The sequence below is a fragment of the Rhipicephalus sanguineus genome, chromosome 1 (assembly GCF_013339695.2).
Source record: "Rhipicephalus sanguineus isolate Rsan-2018 chromosome 1, BIME_Rsan_1.4, whole genome shotgun sequence".
NCBI lineage: Eukaryota > Metazoa > Arthropoda > Arachnida > Ixodida > Ixodidae > Rhipicephalus > Rhipicephalus sanguineus.
This window is the reverse complement of record NC_051176.1, coordinates 334,888,159-334,907,684: the sequence shown is the minus strand read 5'-3', so window position 1 is coordinate 334,907,684 and position 19,526 is coordinate 334,888,159. Positions and strand designations below refer to the sequence as shown.

General features: G+C 46.4%; 1 pseudogene; it reads right to left on the bottom strand.

Annotated features, from left to right (window-relative positions):
* Positions 1-1,277: 1,277 nt before the first annotated feature.
* LOC119384194 (uncharacterized) lies at positions 1,278-9,046 on the bottom strand (annotated as a pseudogene).
* Positions 9,047-19,526: the final 10,480 nt, after the last annotated feature.

The window sequence follows — 19,526 nt, the reverse complement described above, 5'->3', positions numbered from 1 at the left end:
AACTCGACAAGCCTATTCACAGGGACGCCAGTATATTTGGTCCACTTGTGACAATTTCCTCGACGCACGTTAAAAAAGCTCCAAATTACATAATGCGCCACATGGTAAGCGATCGAAATATTCTGAGCAAACGATGTTCGGCACTTGACGGTAAATAAACTATCCTAGTACTTGAGAGAAAGCGAAGTTTGAGCAAAGATCAATATTCACATCTATATTTAAAGGCCAGCTCCCTTTTCTATCTTGCGCATTTCATCGCAATCATCATCAGCGATTAACCCAACAATATGGCCGCTGTTGAGAATTCCGTTCACAGCAATCTCCCTTTACGCATGTCCTATGTCACTTAGTTCCAGTGGCGTAGGCAGAAATTTATTTCTTGATCCGAAACACGCCCTTGATCAGACATGGTGTCCGGGCAGGTAAGTGTGGTGGAGGTTATTTTGTGCTCTGTATCCTATGGGAGAAAAAAAAATTCGAGGTGGGGGCGGGAGGCCACGGGCCCGGTGTTCCACCCCCTGGCAACGCCACTGGTTAGTTCAATTCTATATATGCCTGCAAATACACTTATAACCTCCTTACAGCATGTAGGAATCCTCCAGTGTCCTTGATCCCGTTTGCCTGCAGTTAGCACATATCGTGTTGTTCGGTAATACGTCGTCGGTTACCTGCGCCTCCGTTATCAGAAAAACGTATTGCGCTAAAATGCTTCGTAAGAGACGAGAAAATTGATTAGTATAGCTACACGGGCGAAAACTTAAGCCAATTCAACCGCTGCATCAATTTAACCACTGTAGGCGGTAACATTTGCGACGATTTGGTTTGAAAACATTAGCGCACTTGACAGAGAGAAAGAGAGGAAGAAAAAAACAAACAAACTTGAGAACGCTTGGGTTCCACCTTCAAGAGCAGAACGCGATAGCGTGATTAGGCCCCGTTCGCATCGTCTTCTCATTCGCTTGCCAGGCTCTCAGTGGATCACCTCAACCGTGCGCGAGGAAAGGAACCTCTGTACGCGCAACATTGGCCGTTTGAAACTCTCCTAGAACGCGTGTCTACTGCAAGTGCAGTTGTGCGGTGCCCACTGCGCCATAATTAGTCATACTGCGAATCGGCGAAGTATACCCACTATATACGCGTCCGTAAGGTAACACGCGCAGCTGCACACGTTATGATGCTGTTGCTGCTGCTGGTGATTAATTGTGCCGGAGCGCTTTGTAATGGGTGGGGCTTTAAACTACCCATTCTTTGCGCACTTCCCATGGTGTTAATTCGTGTTAAAGAGACGGCCTGCAAACACGAAGACAAGAGAGAAGTCAAGACACCACAAACGCCGCCGTTTGTGATGTCTCTTGAACATGAATACTTACCAACTAGCTCAGCTCTCTGTTATCCCAGGTGTGACCCTTTCTGCCACGCAATATTAAATGTGTTAACGGGACTTCTCGCATTACATTATGCCTGTATACGGTTTTTTTTTTTTTTTTCGAAGCAGTTTTAAACATTGGCGCGGCTCTGCAAGCGCACAGCTCTAGTGGTTATGGCGCTCGACTGCTGACCCGAAGGTCGCGGCATCGAATCCCGGCCGCAGTGGCCGCATTTTCGATGGAGGCGAAAATGCTTGAGGTTCGTGTACTTAGATTCAGGTGCACGTTAAAGAACCCCAGGTGGTCCAAATTCCCGGAGTCCTCCACTACGGCGTCCCTCATAATCAAGTCGTGGTTTCGGGACGTTAAACCGTAATAATTATTATTATTACATACAAACGCACAGCAGACATATACAGCCGCGCAAGTGCTTAAAACCGCTTCGAGGAAAAAACGTATACAGGCGTCATGTAAAGCTATTTTGATCGCTATGTATACACACTAACTACGTTTATATAAATACCATGAAAGAACAAGCTCAAGTTCACACGCCTTCAAAGAAAAAAAAAAACGCCCTGAAGTGGCTTTGTGGTAAAACACCTGACTGCCACGAAGAAGGCCTGGGTTTGTTTCCCGCTCGAACCCAAGATTTTTACTATTTATTGACTTATTTGCAGCTATCTCGATTTTTTGCTCACGGACAACGCCGCCGACGCGGACCCCGGAATTCCTGCAACCTCGCATATTTAACGCTATCGCGTTCAAATGCGATGATAAGTGATGTTCAACGACTGTGCCATGCTAAGAAGATAACTTCATATTCTTCTCCTCCTCCTCAAGAAGCCAATTCAGCGGGAGGGTCAGGTTTGGCCAAACAGCGCCAACGCTGTGGCTACGAGTTTTCAATGGTGAGCTTCTAATGGCTCCTGTCACATGGCTGTGTAAAGGCTTCGAATCGCAGTAAATTGCTTAAAATGTGACGTATTGAAAATATGACCACGACTTTAGTGAGGCTTGCTACGAATATGGAACATATGCGACCAGTTGATAATAACGTGACGTAAACTTAAAGTAACAAGTGGTGGTACAGTTTGCGAATAGCACAGCGGGCCTTTCAGTGCAAGGAACCTGTATAGGCATGTGCCATAACGACAGATAACACCACAACAGCGGCCTCTCACGAGAGGTTATGATAGCAACCGCTTGGACAGATGACGTGAGGTGCATGGACATCATTTACAAAGTCTAAAACTTATTTCACTTCAAATAACGTCTTCCAGCCAAGAAACAGTGCCGTATCTAACGATATACATACGCCGCGTATACGTAATTGAAAAGTGTTTATTTCTCTCAGCTTCCGTTTCGGGACATTAGTATAGCAGGGAACTTAAGACGCCCAGTATTCCCTCACACATACCACACGTTGGAGATTTACCGCCAATGTGCAAATAATTGTGTCTATACCTACAGGAAGTGTGCGCCTTTCCTCAGGCGACAGAGGAGGACATCAATTCGCCGCACAAATAATCGCGGATGCGCGATTCGCAGCGTGTGGTTTAATTACGTGGAGCTTATTAAGAGTTTCAGAGTCCCGCAGCCGCTGGAAGTGTATACTGTATTCTAAGTTCCTTGCGCAAGTAAGGGTTTGATGTCCAGGGTAAGAACATGTATGGAGGTGTTGTTAGCTTTTGTTTTGATGGTGAAAAAAAAAAAAAAAACGATCAGGCTGGCTGCTGCCGCCGCCGAAAAGAGCACAACGCGGGCCTATATACTCTTCAGGTCCTGAATGCACCAAGCTTTTCTTTCGTACGTGCACATCGCTGTTGGCCGGTTGCGCTCGCTAAATGTGTCATGACTGGTTGAAATTTGCTCTTACAAACAAATATATATATATATATATATATATATATATATATATATATATATATATATATATATATATATATATATATATATATATATATATATATATATATATATAGGAACGTTTTCAATACAGGCCCAGAAAGCAAGGAGCAAGAACGTAGAAATGGGAGACGGAACGAATGAAAGGAGAGCGAAAATTAAAAAAAAAAAGAGGTTAACATAAAACACGTAAAAGTAAAGTAAATCAGAAGTAACACAATCTGTAGGCAGAAGAGAGAGCAAGGCCATACATTAAAAACGCCGGACGGCCTCATTTTTAATAATTGACGAATGAAGGTAAAAGAAGTAATATAGGTACCGGATTTAGTCGTTCGCACATGAGGACAAATTATTTGGTATGACACTCGGTTTGGGTAACAGGCAGGGCGAATTACCTTTATGTAAAGTTCATGACTCGAGGAATCGACAACAAAATGCCGCCACCGCTGCGGTGATCCGGTGGTTACGGTGCTCGGCTGCTGACCCGAAGGCAGCGGGTTCGGTCCCGGTCGTGGCGGTCGCATTTTCGATGGAGGCGAAAATGCTAGAGGCTCGTGCACTTAGATTAGGTGCACGTTAGATTAGGTGCAGGTGGTCGAAATTTGCGGACTCCTCCACAACGGCGTGCCTCATAGCCATAACGTGGTTTTGGCACATATATATAAACCCGAACAGTTATACGTATATAACATGCCGCAAGCAGCGTTGTTGACCCGCAATTTACTGCATGCTCGAAAGCGATTATAGATTGACTGGGAGCTTCATCTTGCTGTTCCTTATGCGAGCAATGAAATTATGTCCTTTATTCCCCTCTCTCTCATCCTTGTACAAGCGCCAGTGCAAAGCTTTGCTCTAAAAAACGTTGTACACTCCTTGACATTGTGCGTTGTGGTCCTATTCCGCATTCTAGCATCTCGTTTCACATTCTTATTTTTGAAATTGAGGTTACTAGAGAACCATTATCGCTTACTCAATCCTGAGCGAACTTGACATTGTGCATATATACTTGGCTATTGTAATAAAAACTTCGGGGACGCTTGTGCTTCGCCTTCAAGAGTAGAACACGATAGCGTAATCGGGCCCCGTGCGCATCGCCTTCTCAATTGCTAGCCTCGCTTCGGCTCTCGGCGCAAGCATCAACCGTGCCGTAAGGAAACGAAAGACTGTGCGCGTAACATTGCCCGTTTCAAACTATCCTAGAATTCTTACTGCAAATACAGTCGTTAAGTGCCCACTGCGCCATAATTATTCCTTTTGCGAATCAGCGAAGGGCCCACTACGCGTCCCTAAGGCAACACGCGAACCTATCTAACTGCTCACGTTGTTGATGCTTTTGCTGATGATGATGATTAATATGTCTGAGCGCTTTGTAATAGGTGGGCCTTTAAAACACCCACTCGTTGCGCAATTCACATGTGATGCCTGGCGCGATTCTACGCTTCTGCCACGCAATATTACATGAGTTAAGGAGAGTCCTCCCACCACTACAAGACATTCATGTAGTTGTTTTTTGTTTTTCCAAGCTGTTTGAAGTAATGGCGTGGCTCTCTGGTAGAACACCTGCTTGCCGCGCAGAAGGCCTGGGTTAGATTCTCACTCGAACCAAATATTTTTATTATTTGTTTTATTTGCAGCTTTCTCCATTTTTCGATCACGGACACCGCTGATTTTTCGCTCACAACCAACGACGCCGACACCGACAGCGGAATTCCTGCGAAACGAGCTCCTTAACGCTATCGCGTTAATATTCAAACTTACTCGGCTAGCTGCATATACCCCCTGTCGCTCCGACACACTCTTAGCATCCGTGCCCTACATTAACTAAAACAAAAATTGACAAAAAAGAAAGCGGACATGAACACCACAACACTTCGATTCAGCCTTTAAATATAGCCTCCCTATTCTTATACAGTATCGGTGCTAAAACAGTATCGGTGTTATCGGTGCTAATCTGCTGTCGCGGGCTCGTAAAGCGTTTCGTGATGATAGCTGACTGCTGTAAGAGGATGCTTGGTTGGTTTCTTCAATGTACATTGAAGTTTTCTGCCCAAGTCAATCCTCGTGTGCGCCTTCATCGTGTTTCGTGCTCGGCTTGAGCAATTGTATGTGAAAAAAATGTCCATGTCTATACACTAGAGCACGCCTGTCTCGCACCCAGCCCAGGCTGCTGGCGAGCCGAGCGGATACTCTCGCACCCAGACGCCGGGCTCACCGGGCTGCCAAGGCGCGCGCAGGCTGCACCAAGTAAACAGGGCAAGCTGCAGTTCTGAGGCTTTAAAGTGCAAAAAAGTACTCGTTCACGCCGCTTCAGCGTATAAGAGCTCGTCTGGGCACTACTGCGTCGTCTTTGGATGCCAAAACAAGCAGCGCAACAAGAGGATAATAGCGTTGTCTGCGACGATTATACGACGCGCCACGGAAATAGTGCCGGTGCGGTATTTTCAGCTTCGCCGCGAGTGGATAACTGTGATTCAAGCAAAAAAACTAGGAGCCGAGTGAAAATGCTCGAGTAAGTACACTAAATGCGTGTATTCTGCAGTGTGGTGCCCACCTATTTCGTTTTGCGAACCTAATTTGCGTGACACGCAGCTGGGTTGAAGGCAGGCGCGAGCTTCGTGTGAGCGTGCACGAATTCATACCTTAGAGCGTTTCCTTTGACGAAAATGTAGTGCAAGGTAGTGCTTTCAAGCACAAGAAATCAGCATGCTTTGCTACTTTCAACGTAGTATTAAGCTTTAGTGCTTTTGATGGCATCCACGCCTTCGAGATTTCGTCTTCGAAAGGTAATAAATTGCACGGTGCTCCTCAACAGCTGGCCAGAATTTCGTGCTTTCACTGCAGTGTTCGATGTCCCCAAATTTATTTGGACACGACACATAATACATATATTGGCACGTAAGTAAAGAGTACTCGCGCCAGTGTCTTTTACGTCGCAGACGTAGCTAACCGGCTTAACTAAGAGTAGCACAGTTTCGCTTGTAAAGCGCCATCGTTACAAGAATAAAATTGCGCAGATAGCTTCCAAAAGGGATCGATGAACGTCACTGCAGGTGATACTCTCTGATAGCACGCTTTTGTGAGCAAGACGCATTATTGTACGAGCGCTCGTGAAACAAAAATTACGTTCCGCGAAACTACCCGTAAAGCGTACTCTAATTATTACGCGATGCATGCTGAAATGATGAGCTTTCACAAAACGTTTTGCACAACTTGTAATATGGGGCAACAAAACATCGTTTCACTCTTTCGCGAGCTGCACTGCAATTACGATTCACGCGTACTACAGCGAGAACGTTTTTTTACATGTGTAACAGCGTACGTATCTGACGAGGTTGCTTCCGCAGCCCACTCAGCACGTACTGTATACATTGTGGACTTGCATGAGCAAGATGTTCTTGATGTTCCAATAAAATCAGCGAAAATGTCCAGGCCAGAAAAGACGCGAAACACGCTCTCCGGCGGGCTGAGTTTCGGGAGTTTCACGTTTGCTCTGTGCAGCGTCTGCTAGCGTGGCAGCCCGCGCACGTTGTTTCCTCGCGCGTGCGATAGTTGGCGCGACGCGCGATGCAAATATGGCGATGCGCATGGAATTCGCTGTGTTCTGGTCTATAGAGTGTAAGCAGTCGTATGCGTGGAAAGTTCAGTAGGTGGATATGCAAAGCGATACCTGCGAAGTGGACATTGTAAACCGGCTGCCGTTTCGTGTCAAGATTTCGAATCAGAATATATATATACCTTGGCATAATGTCAGGAAGAGTAGCATTGTTAGAGATGGCATGTATAGACGACGTAATTTATGGAGAGGATGCCCCTGTGTAGAAAACTTTATATTTACCGGCAGCGCAACCACACACACGGACAGAGAAAAGAAGCGAAACGGAAACACAGCGCTGACACTCACAACTAAACTTTTTATTGCAGAAACAACACTTATATGATCAACCCCCTACGTTCCCCGCATGCGCAAACTGAGAGAACGCATAGAGCTCGCGTACAGGTAAAAGCAAAAAGCGAGGCGAGCCCAACAACAATATACATCAAAGTTACACGTGCTGGTCCAAAAATTCAAACTCACAGTCAACGTCACCGACGGTTCGCTGATACATGACCCCCCCCCCCCTTGTTTCCTAATGAAATATGCCTCATTTAACTCTCGAACAAACTGGTTCCTATGTTTCCTTAAAATGTTAACTTTACTGAATATCGGTTCACACCCGCACCTGTCCACATGAGACGCCAAATGAGCATGCCCTTTTCTTTTTAAGGAATTCTCGTGTTCTTTTAACCTAACGTTGACACATCTGCCCGTTTGTCCTATATAACACGCCCCGCATGCCAAAGGAATTGAATAAACCACACCCATATTACATGGCACATGTTGCTTTCTGTGCCTGACTTTACAAACGTTATCATCCTCTTTTCCGCTTATTTTGTCCTGAATTTTCTTACACATGCTACCCAGCTTATTGGGGGCGGACAAGGCAACATTTACGCCGTATCTAGCCCCCACATTCTTCACGCCATGTGAAAAACAATGAACATAAGGAATTGTAACCGTTTTTTTTTTCCTTGTTGCGGTCTTCGAAATCCCCTGATGGCTTCCCGCCCTTCACCCATCGTAGCAACTTCATGACGCGGCTCCTTAACAGTTGATTATCATACCCAGCAGATCTGAGCCTTTCAATCTGTTGGTTGAAACTTTCATTTAGTACATGGGGGCAGGACCTAGAGATGGCCGACTTTAAACATGACGTTATGATGCCATTTTTCACTATCTTAGAGTGACCTGAACGAGAATCTAGAAGCGGTTTTGAGGATCTTGGCGAATACATCCAACAAACATGCTCTTTTGTAAGCCTCAACTTCATATCTAAAAACTGGAGTTCACGTTTATTCGGCGCCTCACAAGTGAACCGTAATCCAAAACCGCGTTCCCGGAACAGCTTCAGGACATCAGTCATTTGACGGCACAAATCACCGGTTTTCATGATCACCAAGAAATCATCAACATATCTAAATAGTTTTATAATTCCCAAGGACTCCATGCCGAGATGCAAGTGACAGCCTAGCTTTGCAAGAAAAATGCTGCTTATAGTATAGGCGCCACTCTGGAACCAATGCAGATTCCCGACCTCTGTACGAAAGTCTGCCCATTCCAACTGACTAAGGTGCTCTGCAGGTAAAACAAGAGGATTTCCAAAAAACTTTCAAGTGATACACCGCACTTTTCTATGAACCTGCTCTCATCATTATCTTTAACAATACACAATTTTACGCATTCCAAAAGTTTCTCCTGAGGAATTGAATAAAGTAAGTCTTCAATGTCGACACTGAACATGTTACACGGACTTGGGTTAGCTGTCTCAAAATAGGACACTAGCTCGTCCGAGTTGACCAAGGCACAAGGGTCAGCCAGCTTCAACGAAGACAGGTGCAATTGTAGGAACCCGGAAACTTGCACTTGCCAAGTGTTCCTTTCTGTAACAATGGCCCGAAACGGAACGTCCACCTTATGGGTTTTGGCGGTGAAGAAAATTTGCAAAGTATCAGCACTTGCCTTTTTTTACCGAAGCCCTCAATCTTTCCAGATTGTGACGTTGCAGCAACTTCAAGGCCGTTTGCTTCACTTTTGAAGGCTTCTGTGTCACCATCTTGAAGTTCTTTTCTACCGCAGCACAAGCCTTCTCATTGAACGTACACTGCGACAGAACCACGAAAACGCCCTCTTTGTCCGCCGCCAAGAGTCTTAAGCCGTTCGAAGCAAAGTAGCTCATTAACGGTCTCAGATCCTTGGTACGTCCGCTGTTTGTCACACTCTTCAGCACATCCACGCATTCCTTGATGCATCTGGGACGTTCATCTTCTAACACCAGCCTCGGAATAGCCCGGCATTTAGCCAATTTTTCCACCGGATTTAGGGAGGGTTCAAAACAAAATTTGGGCCCTTTCTGTAATATGTGCAAGTATTCTTCAGATACATCCACATTTCCCAGACGAACCACCTGTCTTTGAGGCGCATGTGATTTACGCTTAGAAGGTAAAGAAGGCAAGACTGTTCTCCAGAGGAATTCAGTAGTCTGATCACTAATCTTACACCATTCAACAAACGTTCTTCTTCCTTTTTGGCCACCGTGCTGGCGCATGCACGTCACCCACAGGCAATCCTTGAAGTAACCTGCCTGCGTGTACAATTCAGCCCGGAGGATGCGACAAATTCTTCTTGAATGCCCCGTCGACGGTTGCAACACACCACACCACGCTTGGATTTCAGGGGGGCTGCTCCCACATCTTGCGTACCACGAAGCAACTCTTGCCCTGCACACAGTCGATGCCAGCAGGGAAACCAGGAAGGCGGGGTTACTGAAAAACTGAGCGTTATATCCATTAAAAGAGCCCGTAGTACAAGCAATAAACTGTAACAAAACGGAAACTTGGGCCAGTTGGTTGTACTTCATATTTACCGGCAGCGCAACCACACACACGGACAGAGAAAAGAAGCGAAACGGAAACACAGCGCTGACACTCACAACTAAACTTTTTATTGCAGAAACAACACTTATATGATCAACCCCCCTACGTTCCCCGCATGCGCAAACTGAGACAACGCATAGAGCTCGCGTACAGGTAAAAGGAAAAAGCGAGGTGAGCCCAACAACAATATACATCAAAGTTACATGTGCTGGTCCAAAAATTCAAACTCACAGTCAAATAACTTTGATATGCCGAAGCGGCGTAAAGCCGAGAAAGTATTCACAAAGAAAAAAAATTGCGCAAGGCCTCTGGCTTGCCTAAAATGGAGAAAACTAGAAATAAGCTGGGGCTTGTTTCGAATTTATTTATTTATTTATTTATTTATTTATTTATTTATTTATTTATTTATTTATTTATCATGGTACACATAGCGCCCAAGCGCATTACATTTATTTATTTATTTATTTATTTATTTATTTACATTACCCTCAGGGCACATAAAGGCGTTACAGAGGGGGTGGGTAATATAACAAAAAATGTAGTAAAAAACAGAACACAATAATACAACAAATTAATTAGAATACATGTTCAAACAATACTCAGTTATTGGAGGCTTAAGATATGATCGGTTAGTGCAGTCTTGAAGGATGACACGTCCTCAATGGAGGCGATGGAGGGGGGAAGGTGGTTCCACTCGGCACTGGTTTTTGGCAGAAAGGAGTCTGAAAAAACGTTAGTACGGCAGAAAGGAATAAAAACTTTATGCTGATGGTCAAGACGTGACGATATGTATGAAGACATTGTGGGTGAAGAATACAATATTTCAATCAATACAGAATACAGATTCCAACACTTCAACATTACAATAAAGACAAGTCACTATCAACTTACGTAGGGATGCATAGGGTATACACAATATAAATCAGGTTCATAGTACAGTTTTGTCCTTACACAACCGCGCGAATACACTACTGGAGACCCAGCAGTGAACTTGAAAATACTTCATATGAAGTAATTTCTGCTAGTTCAGGAGACAACCTATTCCACTGGCTGATCGTCCTGGGAAAAAATGACATTTTAAACGCGTCAGTCCAGTAGCTCATTCCCTTTATCTTATTGGCATGATTTATAGTCGCTGCGAAACGTAATCCGGTTTGCGAAAGTATCGCGAGGGGTCGAGACCTGTTCGGTTATGAAATACGTTGTGAAAAAGTTTCAACCTCAGATATTCCCTTCGTTTGTGTAGAAGTTCCCCACCAAGCGATTCTTTTGCTTTTGAAACACTGAAATTCCTGGTATATAGTCAGAGCTGACAAACCGAACCACCATGTTCTGAATTCTCCATTTATTATTATTATTATTATTATTATTATTATTATTATTATTATTATTATTATTATTATTATTATTATTATTATTATTATTATTATTATTATTATTGCTACGGAGCAGAGAGGACGCTTGTAACCATTCAACAAATCAAGCGCGAATAATTGTACAGCTTGTTGATAAACAAGAGAAATTTAGAGAATGACCTATATATGAAGACGTATATTCGGTCGAGACTGCATGTAGGATTGCCATAGTCAAAAGAGGATGAAAACAAAAAAAGGACGAAAAGGAAAGAAGTCTCTCCTCTTTTAGTAAAAGGAAAGAAAAAGAAACTGTACCGCGTGAGGAGGACACTTTGCTTTCCGCCCTTTCTTGCTTCCTTCTTTTATGTAAGCAAGCTTCGTTCGAAACCGACGGATTACAAGGCGAATGACGACAGCTGCATGATTAATCAGCAGTGTATACACGCAAGGAAGTCCTAGCATCCTACGTATGAGTGTTTTAAGTCTCTCTTTCATACAGTACTCTGGCTAATTTGGACGAAGTACTTTAGGTCACTTGCGTAAAAGCGAGGAGAGCGCAGTGATGCGGACGACGCAGCATCTCCATTTATTCATTGCTTCTTTCTCTATCTACTCTTATGCGCACATGCAAGTATACAGTACGGATATGTCGTCTGCACGCTCAACGGCAAAATTAACAATGACGAACAAATACGACCGGTCAGAGGTCGTCAGTCCCTCCCAGGAACAGCAATGCCGAAGAACTTTCATCGCTGCCACCTGCAGCGCAGGAACAAGAACGAAAAAAGAAAGGGCACGATCGGCCGAACACGTCCTACAGTCGGCAACGTGCTTTCCGTATTACTCGCGGCCAAAAAAATCAGTCGGCACTTCACTCTTAACGGGAGTGGGTGTTTCAACGAGACTGTCTCAACCGCAGTCACCATTGCGGTGGCACCCATCCGCGCCGCTCCGGTAGTGTACTACTTCCTTCACCGCTTGTCTTTTTCTTTTTTTGTCTCCTCCGTCTCACGGGTGAGTGAGCGGGTGGAGGGGAAGTGAGACACCGTTGTCGATTATGTCTCCGTGCGCTCCATTTCTCCTTATGCCGCAGCGGCGGCGGCGAGTGAGCTCGACGCCGCCGCGATCCTCCCCGTCACTCACCCGTGCGTTCCCTCGCCCCGCCGGCCGACGCTGCGCGTCAACGCCGACGCCGCTCGCTCCGCCCCGCTTCAAAACGCGAGGGAGGAGCCGTGCATTTTTAAAGAGACGACGACGCCCGCCATGTTTCTTTCCACCTCTCGCCACGTGGTTTCTCTCTCTCGCTCCATGGTTGTTGTACTCCCCCTCAAAACCAGCCCGGTTTCCCAGCTCTGTTTTTGAGGCGCAGCTTTTCTTTCTCTTTTTTTGTATCATTCTCTTCATCACGCCATTGTCAGTGCGCTGATGTAAGGAGAGGGGCCAATAAAATAAAAGAAAGAAAGCATGAGAGAGAGAGAGCAATGAGAGAACCGGTCGGGACGAGATCGGAATCGGGTTGTGCGCAACTGTCGACGATCACTGCTGGCAGCCGGCAGCGAAGCCAACAGTAGGCGTGCGAACGGGCGCCGGAAGGGATTCGGGAATGCACGCTCGTTCCCGCAGTAATGTGCGTCGTTTTTGACCAAAGTACGTTGCCAGTCGGTTGCTAACTGCGAATTCCGCGTGATCTTTGGAAATTCTGTCAGCCCAACCTGTGCTCTCTTACCCGTCGCAAAACGCAAGCAAACAGAAACTTACAGTGCGCCTGCGGGTGTCCAAGTGGGCTTTACGAAAGTTAAAGTTGCCTTTAAGGATTCACTTCAGTGCTGACATAGAGTAAATGCCTGAAATTGTATGTCCACGCATCGTGTACGCAAGCCCGAATACTAGGAAGACGCAGAGAAGGCGTCACAAGTTTAGGAGGCCCTGAGTCACACTGTGGTGGTTCTTGGGCCCTCAGATGCAGGAAAACCAAGGCACGAACAAGAAACACATTTATCGACTTGACACACACACACACAATTACACACGCTTCGTCTGACTGAACAATACAATTATCCTTTAAGTCCTAAATCTCAGGGTTATTAAACCACACGCGAGAGGATCGGTGCGTCCTGACGTCTAGGCCCGTCGAGCGTCACTCACAGTACCGCAGTCAGGTAGCGACGACGCCAGCACGAGGCGGACAGGTGAGTGATGCAGTCGTGCGAAGGTGCACGAGCAGACGACGACCTGCTCGTCGCGGAACGCACAGGCCCACGCTGACGACGGCCGACTCGGACGTGGCACCACGGCCACGATCTCGGCTCCGGAAAAGGGTCCGCTTGGACGTGGCGCCGAGGCCACGATCTCGGCTCCGGAACGGGGTCAGCTCGGGTTGCGCCGGAACCGCCTGGACGTGGCACCGAGGCCACGATCTCGGCTCCTGGCCCGCACGCTCGTTCGTTCCCGGGACACACCAAGCTCGTCCCGGCTGGCCTGGTCGCACCAGCTCGGTCCCTTTTCTCTCGGCCCAACGACCGGCGCTCTGGCTGCCTGGCCGCGTTCTTTCAGCCCGGCGACGTTCTGCCGCTCTCGAGCTTCGCGAGCGTCTCGCTCGCGCACACCGTCGTCGTCGTCTCTGGTTCGGCATACTCTCTTGTGGGTTGTAGTCTCTTAACACACATATAGTCTCTTACTACACTTCCCCCCACTTTCAGTACGTTGTGCCGCGGATAACGTTAGTACGAACGCGACACAACGGAACACAGCAAAAGCAATCACCGGGCATATGCAAAAAATAAGAATATCAAGATTGCAAGCCTTCTATTACTACACAAACATTGTTAATCACTTGCCCGGCGCACTCTGGCACGGAAGGTAAAACGCGCTCATCGCACGTTTGATACGGCCGGCGGTGGCATATACGGTTTTATACACCTTCATACCGCGTACACGTCACAACGAGGCGCGCGCACACTGCCGGCTCTGGTCAATAAACACGCGCCGACACACAGCACACACAACGCACGATTCACACCGTGGATGTCTAGTCTTCATGTCTTGACCTGGTCCTCTTTGCGCAGCGACGACACCACACCATGCTCATGGTAGTCGTCGTCACCGGTAGTCGTCGTCACACACGTTTCATCTCCGGGTCGTGTTGCAGGGTTCACGTAGCCGGCCCGGCGCACAAACATTAGCGCTGACACGCTAAATCTGTAAGGTTTCTCAACAACGAAAACCTTACAGGGCCCCAGCCCTCGGTACGGCGACGTGGATGCAAACTATTCACGAAGACTGGGCACGTTAACAAGGGTAAACCGGCCGGACCCAACGTGACGCAACGTGAGCAGAAAGGTTCATACTAACGGGATTAATGACTTCACACCAAACGCAGGTGATGACAAAGTAGAGGCCATGAAAACTGTGGTGAACGATTTGCAGAGCGACAGGCCAAACGGAGAAGCCTGACAACAGTATTTCCGAGGATCACAAACAAATAAACAATTACATACGCCCCTTCCTCACGCACTGAGGTCATGCAATGTTAACGATTTTATCCTAGATATTGAATGTGATCTCCATGAAAACGTAGACCTCATTCATTATGTCGCAATTCTCCACGACTCCGATATTCTTCTTACTCGGGGAGGATCTTATATTCTGGCAGTCGAAGTGGTCTTCATGTAGGAACATCAAGTGCATGGCTAGGAACGCATTTGAAGAGACGCAAAGACACACTGTAATGGGCGTCCCGAAAACAAGAAGACGATGCATCGAAAACTGTACCGTCGCCAGCTGCAGCACATGTTCCACCACAGGCAAAGTATGAGAAGCACCTATATATACTCCGACGGTGGACGCGGAATCACCCATGCACGCGACAACCCAAGCCCATCGATACACGGGCTACTTTCACCCGGATATATATATATATATATATATATATATATATATATATATATATATATATATATATATATATATACACACACACGCTAATAGACACACAGCTACTCGAACAGACATCGAGGCTGACCTCATCACCGCAAAAAGAATAATGAGAAAACGTCACGTGCAAGTGCTGGACGTCTGCCCGAAGCAAACACAAGCGACTAACAAGCAAGCAACACAACACAGGCAATCACAAATATTTACCTTCGATGACGTAAACACGCCGCAAAGCAAACAAACTAGGCCCTGATAAAGGCAATCTCGTCGAAACTTTCGCTCCAGCGACTTTCTTCGTTCGACGACATCTCGTCTCTTCAGACCTCCAGCTTCCCCTTCACTTGTATGTCAATTACTTTGTCACTGTCGTGGATTAGAGTGGCCATGCACTGGTCGCGCGCGTATGCTCTCGCCTTTTTGCGTAAATAAGTTATATATCTTCTTTTACACACTTAGGTGAAACCCTTAAACGGCTCATGAGAAGGGTTCCTCGGCGAAAAGTGCGAAAAGCCGGCGTGTGGCGCAAAACGTCACAAGACCACACGCACGCCTCGTGGCTTCAGGCGCGCCAGCTGCACGTTCATTTCGTTACGTGTAACTTCGTCATTGCGGCGTTCGCGTGAAAAAAAAAAAAAAGAACAATAAGATAGGTGTTCGCGTGAGCTTAAGTGTCTTCGAGAGCTGCGAACTTGTCGAGAGTAGAAGGGGTTTATTTCTTACAAGATTCCTTCGTTATCCAGGCGAATTTCAGCTCACAACATTCTTATTTCTCTGCTTGCCTCTTGTGTTGGCACTGTACCATATTAAACGTTATTCTCCGTGTTAATGAAGACAAGGGGATCGCGTGTAGGGTTTTAATAAGTCTAACTAAATAACTGGGGCGTGGCCAGAAATGTTTTTCGGGGGTGGAGGGGGGATTTGCCCACTCTTTATATGAGTTAGTGCGTGTGTTTGTATGTGTGCGTGTACGTATCGACATGAAAAATTCACCCCCCCCCCCCTCTGGCTACGCCAATGCTGAATAGCATCCCGGACGTTGCGAAGTTCGCACGGATGAATATAAATGGCCGATGTAAGTTGTGACAGGCGGCTGGCTTAGGCAACTGCTAGCTTTTATCATGACGAGTGATAATAAAAATGTCATGTTACACATAAGCGACAAAGTGCGCTTTTGGAGGCACTGTATACCAAGATTATTTTCTTTATATACACTCCATCTTATCACAGAACCTTGCAAACCTTCAAAGCAAGCATGGAAGAAGCTAATAAACGTTTATTTTTTTTTTCTGGTTTGACTGTACAGCATTTCGTCCTGCTCTTTCTCATTCCCATAAACAGCAATGGTATACACGGAAAAAGAGGCGAGAGATGAATGACAATTTCTTCCGTCCTACATATCAACGTTACTAGAACAAACTCAGTTTTAAAGCTCCGTATCTCCGCCAGCGGAGGAGGGTGGTCCGAACGGCGGTCGCGAGAACTAGCGGCGCTGCAGTTCCATCTTGCGCCACTATCGGCGCGTCGTCTGCTGCCACGGCATAACGCTGCAGTCCGCCGCGCAGTTGCTCGCGGCAACTGCGCGGCAACTTTCTTATTGTACTAGTTAGGTGGATACTGAGGTGGATATGCATAAGGTCGTCTGTATGCATTGGCCCGCGTGCGTTGTTCATTGATTGGCTAAGACTCGATGTTCGGTCTATATTGCCACGCCCACTTGTTTTATTTTCATGTATTCGGGTTTGACCAGCAAGGACGGTTATCAACGCTGTCCGCGAAGCAGTGTTCCAGAAGCTTCGCGATTGCAGTAGACCGTTTTGGTAAGATTGCGCGCCGCACGCGAATGTTCCAGCTTTGTCGAGAGATAACGCCGCCACCAGCGATATCGCTGGAAAGTTCGATAGCGCCTGTATAAAAGCCGACGCCCTTGACTGCTTGTCAGTTGATCGACGCTCTGTTCGCCGCTATCAGTCTATTGCTGTAGTTTGACTTTGTTTCCCGGCCACAAGTTCGGCCAAGTAAAGAGTTTTATCTCGGACCTGCTGACAGCTGCCTTCGTCGACGTCACGACCCTGTGACAATATTTGAGCTGTCTACGTTGCGCTTAACTTCCAAGCATAGGAGTTTTTAAGCGAATGAGGGTTTTCAGCGTAATTTTTATAACTACCACCACAATTTTAGCCGCTGCCGTCTTATTTAGACCAAGAACAACCAAACACGTTTGTAAAAGCCTTTATAGTATACAGAGAAGTGTACTTACTCGAGATACAAAAACGTTCTAGAAAAACAGTACTCGTGTTGTCTACAATTTATTGAAGAAAACTTTCCCGAAAAACATCACCAATGCTTTGCAATGTTTACAAGACACGCTTTCGTGACGGTTAAAGGGATACTGACCCGAAATCGGAAAATTTTACGAGAACTCGGTAAATGAAATCTCAGTGTGCGATTATATCGAATAGATGTCGTCTCTGACTCTGAGCAATTTTTTCGGCGGATAGTTGTATTTTCGGTGTCTCATCTTTATACGTCGCATCCTTCTACGGTGCCTTAAACAAATCGAACAGATCGGCCGTGATGTGAGCACCGAGCAGTTATTCGCGCGTACTCTGTCGCTAGAAGAGTCGTCAGTATTCAACTTCAGTTTTTCAACTTCACCGAGCAGATGTTTCATGCCCGCAGCACTTATTACACTGTACGACAGCCGTTCGCGTTTCGTGCTGTAGCCGTTCACAAAGCAGTTAAACTGCTCGTCAACTACAATTATCTTTTGCACAAGTAAGTCTCAGTTCCCGAAGCAAACTGTGGGATTGGGCTAGTTGGTATTCCATTATTAAACTGCTCAGCGCAAAAAAATTGACACGGTACACATAGGAAAGACGAGGACCAGCGCTGGTCCTCGTCTTTTCTATGTGTACCGTGTCAAATTATTGCGCTGCGCAGCCCGTTCCCGAGCCGGCGAGTGTAAAATATTCCGCACATCTTGTTCGATAGCTCGTCGTAAAATCTCTCGAAAATCCACTGCTTTGAACGCATAGCGACAGATGACAACTGATCGAATGTCAGTGTGATACAACTCTCAGTCTCGGTAGCGTAGGTAATCGCCTGCCTGTCGTTTTGCTGTTATATTTCTGGCGGCTCCTCCAAACTGGGCACCGGGCTTTCGCGGGACGTGTGTTTTGGGGGGGATTTGCGCCTAAACCCCGAACATTTTGGCTTTGAAATGTGGGGTGCAAGTGCTGGGAACAAGCGCGGCACGGCACCGGACGCGAGTTCCCACTTTCCACGTGAGATCAAAACTTCTTGTCCCGCAACGACACGACGATAGTGCTTTACAATGTCGTCACTCTCAAAATGAACGTCACAGACCTTGCCTTTCGCAGTAAGCTTTCTATCTTTGCCATGCAAAGCTTGAATGGCGTGGGGTCTTTTGGAGGTCCGAAGAAGTGTCGTGAAGCGGAGTCGTCGTTGCGGTAGCCGTTCTTGCAGCCCGGCGCAAAACAAGTCGGCATACCGCACCGTGAATCTCTTCATCCTCGTTACGCTCCGTACATCATGCCGTATCTTCGTACAAGACGCTAAGCCTGGTCAAGAACAGTCGCAAAAATGACGAGCTAACGAAGCGCAGACGACGCTGTAACCCACGTGCGCTCGTACATCGGCGGCGCCGATCACAACAAGCGCCAGCCGCGGGAGCTAGACGTGACTGCAGCGCCACTAGTTCTCGCGACCGCCACGCGGACCGCCTCTCCGGCGGAGCTTTTAAACTGAGTTTGTTCTAGTAACGTTGCTACATATCATATACGTGAGGCATGGGGAAATAATAAGCACGTACATGATTTCCTCACTACACTCCTATCGATCGAGTCTATATAGACCGCATACTTATGAACAAGCTCTTCAGTTGATTTCAGCTATAACAACAACGCTCGGTTGCTTCACACGTTCCGTTGAAGTTTCACATAAGCTCAAGCATAATGCAAACTCGCAGACTGTCTGATTCACAACGTACTTAAAACAGACGAACCGTAGCTGGGGGCTCCACAATAAGTTCTAGTATATCGTGAAAAAAAAAAAAAAAAAAACAAGACAACGACACTCAGTCTATTTACACTGATAAAGTATATAATCACAAAAAAATATTTGAGATATAATTCCTAATAAGAGGTTTTTTGCTAGAAAAGAAGCTAGTATTCCAACCTTTCTTTCTGTGTTCTTGTTTTTCTTAAATTTCACGCCGAAACACAAGCTCCGGGTACCATCACTGTGGCGTTGGATACTCAGCTCTAGTTACCTGTACAGAAAAGAGGATCACCTTGGAAAGCAGAGACTTTGTCTGGGGCAAGTTGGTGCGACATTTGCAAAATAAAACAGCACGAAGGACGGGACGAAAGACACAAAACCACAAGACCAGCACTCGTCTTGTGGTTTTGTGTCTTTCGTCCCGTCCTTCGTGCTGTTTTATTTTGCACCTTGGAAAGGTAACATATATATATAT